The sequence below is a fragment of the Mobula hypostoma genome, chromosome 16 (genome assembly GCF_963921235.1).
Source record: "Mobula hypostoma chromosome 16, sMobHyp1.1, whole genome shotgun sequence".
Classification (NCBI taxonomy): Eukaryota; Metazoa; Chordata; class Chondrichthyes; order Myliobatiformes; family Myliobatidae; genus Mobula; species Mobula hypostoma.
In genome coordinates this window covers 42,533,966-42,541,122 of record NC_086112.1, presented here as the reverse complement: position 1 = coordinate 42,541,122, position 7,157 = coordinate 42,533,966, and the positions used below count along the sequence as shown (strand labels likewise).

The 7,157-nt window shown below is 42.3% G+C and overlaps 1 protein-coding gene across 2 annotated transcripts in view; it reads left to right on the top strand.

Moving 5' to 3' along the window:
• The first annotated feature begins 3 nt into the window (after positions 1-3).
• The window catches only part of LOC134357350 (kinesin-like protein KIF27), a 67,899-nt gene continuing 60,745 nt past the window's right edge, over positions 4-7,157 (top strand). Inside the window, exons 1-2 of one of the 2 annotated variants that reach the window (XM_063068806.1) lie at positions 4-142; positions 2,910-2,961. The gene's annotated coding sequence lies outside the window, so the exon portion shown is untranslated. Of the gene's footprint in view, positions 143-2,909; positions 2,962-3,230; positions 3,382-7,157 lie in introns of those variants that run through there. The other variant, XM_063068807.1, reaches the window with a different exon arrangement.

The window sequence follows — 7,157 nt, the reverse complement described above, 5'->3', positions numbered from 1 at the left end:
CGCCGCTTCCGGTCCGCGCACCGCTCTCACCGCGGAGCGGGCGGCCGCGCGGAGCTCGAGTCACGTTGCTAGGCGACAACGGTAAACAGAAAGCTGGCGGCAGAGGCAGAGTAAATGGAGTCGGGGAGAAGTCGGGCGGCAGGTAAGCCCAGGGCAAGGAGCAAATCCTTGGCGAATAAATAAGTGAAATGTCTCAGCTGCAACTCAACGATAAAGCGAAACGAGAGGCTCCGGCCGAAGCATTTCGGTAAAGAGCCGCCAGTGGCTATTTGACAGTGAGTGACCGCAGCCCCGAGGCTCGGTCCAGTAATTCCAGAAACGTTCCTGGTGTCGGCAACAGTTGGGAGATTATCGCCGTTCTGCTGCAGAGATCGAGGCTAGAGTATCGGGAGTTTCATAGTTTGTTCTGGATTTAGAATCGCACAACATGGATTTGAGTTCTGATGCAGGGGTTCCTGAAACGTCGACTGTTCCTTTATAGAAGATAAGGTTGGAGGTGCCTTAGAGCCTGGAACCTGTCCAAGAGCGCATGAATAAACTGAACACACAATTGTGTACAAGTGTCCTTCAAATATTGGGAATGGAAGGGAACGTTCAAGTGACTAGCTAAGAAACTGGGTACTGTTCTGTGGATCTGCGGGCATGTGACCTAAAGGCTATGTTGCCTCCCAAAGTTAAAGAAGTCTCCTTAGGTCTGGTCAGAAACGGTATGGCAGGGGAAAATCTACTGGAGATCTCACTCCAGTGTCATCCTCACTGAAGCTAATGATGTGGATAGGAGAAAGAAAAGGGATCTACTGAAAGAATATCAGATTAATAGTAGAACCATAAAGTTAATACTCTTGCAACACACATCAAAGTTGCTGGTGAACGCAGCAGGCCAGGCAGCATCTCTAGGAAGAGGTACAGTCGACGTTTCAGGCCGAGACCCTTCGTCAGGACGAACTGAAGGAAGAGTTAGTAAGAGATTTGAAAGTGGGAGGGGGAGGGGGAGATCCAAAATGATAGGAGAAGACAGGAGGGGGAGGGATGGAGCCAAGAGCTGGACAGGTGATTGGCAAAAGGGATATGAGAGGATCATGGGACAGGAGGCCCAGGGAGTTAATACTCTTGGGATTTTACCTCAGCCAGATGGAAATATGCCTTGTTAGGAGAAAGATTGATGTGAGAGAAATGGATTTCAATTAATAGTGCAATTGCTTCAGTTCAGGGTGTAATGTAATGTTAAGAAGTTAGCATCTCGCAGGCCTCTTGTGACCCTGGCTATTTTGTAAGGGTCATAGCGGCTAAGAGTTTGGCAAAAAGCATAGAAGCACAAGTGTTTCTCACAAGATAAGCTGAGCGGGTAATATTATTCTTGGTATGCGACCCATGTTACTTCAGTCCTTGCTTAAGAACAGCTTGTACCATTGTTTGATTAACTGCTGTAAGAAACCTAGCGCTTGCTAGATAAGCATTATAAGGAATGCCTGTTTCAAGGGTGGGAAGCTCTGAGGGGTAAGCTTATGTCTGGCTGTTTCCAGACATCAGGGTAATTAAGCTGTTACACGAACAATTTATGTCTGATAAGTTAAACACTACTCATCTGTACAGAAACTAAGGGGGGGGTGAACCCACCTGTATCTATGTACGTGACTGCATATGTATAAAAAGCACTGTATTTGCTTCAGAAGCCAGAGACCTCCAGAGCAACCCAAGAGATTGCTTAAGGAGGGTTCTCTCTGGTAACTTGCTAATAAAGAGTTAAAGTTACATTCACCGTAGTACGTGGTGTCTTTGCATCGGGTGGATCGAAGAAAGTTTACGATAAGGGGAAAGAAGAAGCATTTCCACTTGGACAGGCTTCATGTGTCAGACTGGGACCTAGAGCCTAGCAAATCAAACAACTCTAAGGTTGTAGAAAAAGATTTAAATTAATTGAAGAGTGGAGGTGGAGGCGGAGAGAACTCTGGTGAGGAGGAGCTTTAGAAAGTTAAGGAGAAATTACACTGCCATGTAGTTAGTGAAATCAAAAAATGTTAATCAGTATCAGCTTGTTACAGAATATACAAACATATGAGTCTATCTCCAATTATAGCCAGCAGCAAACATGATAAAAAGGCAAAATTAAAAACAATGATGATAGTGATTGGTGCTGGTATCCTTAGTGATTATAATATATATTAAAAATTTGGATGAAAATGGAGGAGGCATAATCAGTATATTCACAGGAGACACAAAATTTGACTGTGGTGTTGGATAGTGAAGAGGTAATCTTAGTTTACAGAATGCTATTGATGACTTGGTCAGATTGGTGAAACAAAAGCAGAAAGATCTTATTCCTGGTAAGTGTGAGGCAATGCATTTCGGGAGCATTTGTATAACTAGGACACGTAAAGATAAATACTTGGGTTCCAGGGAGAACTGAGGAACATTGAGACCTTAGAGTAAAGCCCAAGGGGCCTTGAAGGTGGCAGAATGTGGATAAGATGATTAATAAGGCCAAAAGATACATACCTTCAATAGTTAGTGCACAGAATATAAAACAGTGAGGTGAACCTGATGAAATAGTGTTAGGCCACAGCGGAAGGACTCTGTGCAGTTGTGGCTGCCACACTATAGGAAGAAAGTGATTACATTGGAAAGGGTGCAGAGGTCATTGAGCAGGATATTGTCTGGAATGGAGTGTTTCATTTTAAGGAGGGACTGGATAGGCTAGATTTGTTTTCCTTTGAGTACAGCAGGTTTAAAGCGAGCTGAGTGAAGTAGAGAATTAAAAAATGGGATTAATGTAGGATTACTGTTGTTGACAGTTGACACAGACCTGGATGGCCAAAAAACCTGTTTTCATGTTGTATGGCTCTATGACTCTATAAAATTGTGAGGGGCATTAATAAAGTAGACAGTAATAAAACTTTGTCTCATTGCAGTGGTGTCTAAAGCCAAAGGGAATCGTTTTACAGCAAGAAGATGGACATTTAGGTAAGTATTGAAGAAGATTCTTTCTCCCAGAGTTTAGTTGAAATATGTTGAAATGATGGAGGTAGGTACTTGTGCAATATTGAAAGTGTATCTGGATGAGCACTTGAATCACAAGGACACAGAAAGCTATGGGCCAAGTGCTGGAAAATGGAAAGATCATAGATGCGTATCTGATAGTCAGCATGGTTATGGTGGGCTAAAAAAGTTATTTGTATAGTGAATTGATCTGACTCTGATTCAACATTGATTTATGAAAGGGGAATATTTTTTGACAAATCTATTTCAATTTTTTGACAAATCTATTTCAACTTTTTGAGATTGTATCTAGCACTTTTTCCTGCAATCATAGGAGGGGTAACACTTGCTCTACACCACCTTCCCCAGCACTATCCAGGGAGCTAAACAACTCTTGCATGTGAGGTAGGTATTCAGGCTTGGCAACACCAATCATAGACTAGAAGACCATTTTGTATATCACCAATATTTGTCAGCAAGTACTATCTTCTTGAGTTTCCAATTGCATATCATTTCAATTCCTCTTCTCATTCCCACACCATCCCGTCTGACTTTGGCCTTCTCTATGGTCTTCGTGAAGCCAAACACCAACTGGAGAACAGAATCTCATATTCCACTTGGGTAGCCTACAACCCAATGGTCTGAACATTTTCCAATTTCATGTAGCCCACTCCCTCATTTTCCTTTCCTACTCACATTGGTTCATCTATATAACCATATAACAATTACAGCACGGAAACAGGCCGTCTTGGCCCTTCTAGTCCATGCCAAACTCTTACTCTCACCTAGTCCCACCGACCTGCACTCAGCCCATAAACCGCCTTTCCTATCCATATAGCTGTCCAATTTAACTTTAAACGACAACATCGAACCTGCCTCAACCACTTCCGCTGGAAGCTCGTTCCACACAGCTACCACTCTCTGAGTAAAGAAGTTCCCCTCATGTTACCCCTAAACTTTTGCCCTTTAACTCTCAACTCATGTCCTCTTGTTTGAATCTCCCCCACTCCCAATGGAAAAAGCCTATCCACGTTAACTCTATCTATCCCCCTCATAATTTTAAATACCTCTATCAAGTCCCCCCTCAACCTTTTACATTCCAAAGAATAAAGACCCAACTTGTTCAACCTTTCTCTGTAACTTAGGTGATGAAACCCAGGTAATGTTCTAGTAAATCTTATCTGTACTCTCTCTAATTTGTTGACATCTTTCCTATAATTCGGTGACCAAAACTGTACACAATACTCCAAATTTGGCCTCACCAATGCCTTGTACAATTTCAGCATTACATCCCAACTCCTATACTCAATGCTCTGATTTATAAAGGCCAGCATACCAAAAGCTTTCTTCACCATCCTATCCACAAGAGATTCCACCTTCAGGGAACTATGCACCATTATTCCTAGATCCCTCTGTTCTACTGCATTCTTCAACGCCCTACCATTTACCATGTATGTCCTATTTTGATTAGTCCTACCAAAATATAGCACCTCACATTTATCAGCATTAAACTCCATCTGCCATCTTTCAGCCCACTCTTCTAACTGGCCTAAATCTCTCTGCAAGCTTTGAAAACCTACTTCATTATCCATAACTCCACCTATCTTAGTATCATATACATACTTACTCATCCAATTTACCACCCCATCATCCAGATCATTAATGTATATGACAAATAACATTGGACCCAGTACAGATCCCTGAGGCACACCACTAGTCACTGGTCTCCAATCTGACAAACAGTTTTCCACCACCACTCTCTGGCGTCTCCCATCCAGCCACTGCTGAATCCATTTTACTACTTCAATATTAATACCTAATGATTGAACCTTCCTAACCAACCTTCCATGTGGGACCTTGTCAAAGGCCTTACTGAAGTCCATATAGACAACATCCACTGCTTTACCCTCGTCAACCTTCCTAGTAACCTCTTCAAAAAATTCAATAAGATTTGTCAAACATGACCTTCCACGTACAAATCCATGTTGACTGTTCCTAATCAGACCCAGTCTATCCAGATAATTATATATACCATCTCTAAGAATACTTTCCATCAATTTACCCACCACTGATATCAAACTCACAGGCCGATAATTGCTAGGTTTCGTCTTAGAACACTTTTTAAACAATGGAACAACATGAGCAATATGCCAATCCTCCGGCACCATCTCCATTTCGAATGACATTTGAAATATTTCTGTCAGAGCCCCTGCTATTTCCGCACTAACTTCCCTCAAGGTCCTAGGGAATATCCTGTCAGGACCCGAAGACTTATCCACTTTTATATTCCTTAAAAGCTCCACTACTTCCTCTTCTTTAATCATCATAGTTTCCATAACTTCCCTACCTGTTTCCCTTATCTTACACAATTCAATATCCTTCTCCTTAGTGAATACTGAAGAAAAGAAATTGTTCAGAATCTCCCCCATCTCTTTTGGCTCCACCCATAGCTGTCCACTCTGATTCTCTAAGGGACCAATTTTATCCCTCACTATCCTTTTGCTGTTAATATATCGGTAGAAACCCTTGGGATTTATTTTCACCTTACTTGCCAAAGCAACCTCATATCTTCTTTTAGCTTTTCTAATTTCTTTCTTAGGATTCTTTTTACATTCTTTATATTCCTCGAGCACCTCATTTACTCCATGCTGCCTATATTTATTGTAGATATCTCTCTTTTTCCGAACCAAGTTTCCAATATCCCTTGAAAACCATGGCTCTCTCAAACTTTTAACCTTTCCTTTCAACCTAACAGGAATATAATATTCTGTACTCTCAAAATTTCACCTTTAAATGACCTCCATTTCTCTATTACATTCTTCCCATAAAACAAATTGTCCCAATCCCCTCCTTCCAAATCCTTTCGCATCTCCTCAAAGTTAGCCTTTCTCCAATCAAAAATCTCAACCCTGGGTCCAGACCTATCCTTCTCCATAATTGTATTGAAACTAATAGCATTGTGATCACTGGACCCGAAGTGCTCCCCAACATAAACCTCCGTCACCTGACCTATCTCATTCCGTAACAGGAGATCCAACACTGCCCCTTCTCTAGTTGGTACCTCTATGTATTGCTGCAAAAAAACTATCCTGCACACATTTTACAAACTCCAAACCATCCAGCCCTTTTACAGTATGGGCTTCCTAGTCTATGTGTGGAAAATTAAAATCTCCCACAATCACAACCTTGTGCTTACTACAAATACCTGCTATCTCCTTACAAATTTGCTCCTCCAATTCTCGCTCCCCATTTGGTGGTCTATAATACACCCCCATAAGAGTTACTACACCTTTCCCATTACTCAATTCCACCCAAATAGTCTCCCTAGACGAGCCCTCTATTCTATCCTGCCAGAGCACTGCTGTAATATTTTCTCTAACAAGCAATGCAACACCTCTCTTGCTCGTCCCTCTGATTCTATCACACCTGAAGCAATTAAATCCAGGAATATTTAGTTGCCAATTACACCCCTCCTGTAACCATGTTTCACTAATAGCTACCACATTATACTTCCAGGTATTAATCCATGCTTTAAGCTCATCCACCTTTCTTATAATGCTCCTAGCGTCAAAATAAATGCATTTAAGAAATTTTCCACCTCTTACTCTCTGTTTATCACTACCGGTGCAAACAACTTTACTATTTTCTTTTTCTTCCTTCTTCCCTACATGTGTTCCTACACTCTGGTTCCCCTCCCCCTTTGTATCTAGTTTAAATCCACCAGAGCCTCTCTAGAAAACCTACCTGCAAGAATATTTGTCCCCCTCCAGTTCAGATGTAAACCGTCTTGTCGGAACAGGTCCCACCTTCCCTGGAAAACTGTCCAATTATCTATAAATCTGAAGCCCTCCCTCCTGCACCATGTCTTCAACCATGTGTTGATCTGCGCTATCTTACTATTTCTAAACCCGCCTGCATGTGGCACTGGTAGCAATCCTGAGATTGCTATCCTGGAGGTCCTGTCCTTTAACTTGGCGCCTAACTCCCTAAACTCACGTTTCAGACCTCCTCACTCTTCCTACCTGCGTCATTGTTCCCTATGTGGACCACGACATCCGGCTACTCACCCTCCCTCTTGAGAATCCCAAGAACTCGATCCAAGATATCGCGGACCTTGGCACCAGGGAGACAACAGACCATCCGGGAATCTCGATCTCTTCCACAGAACCTCTTATCTGTCC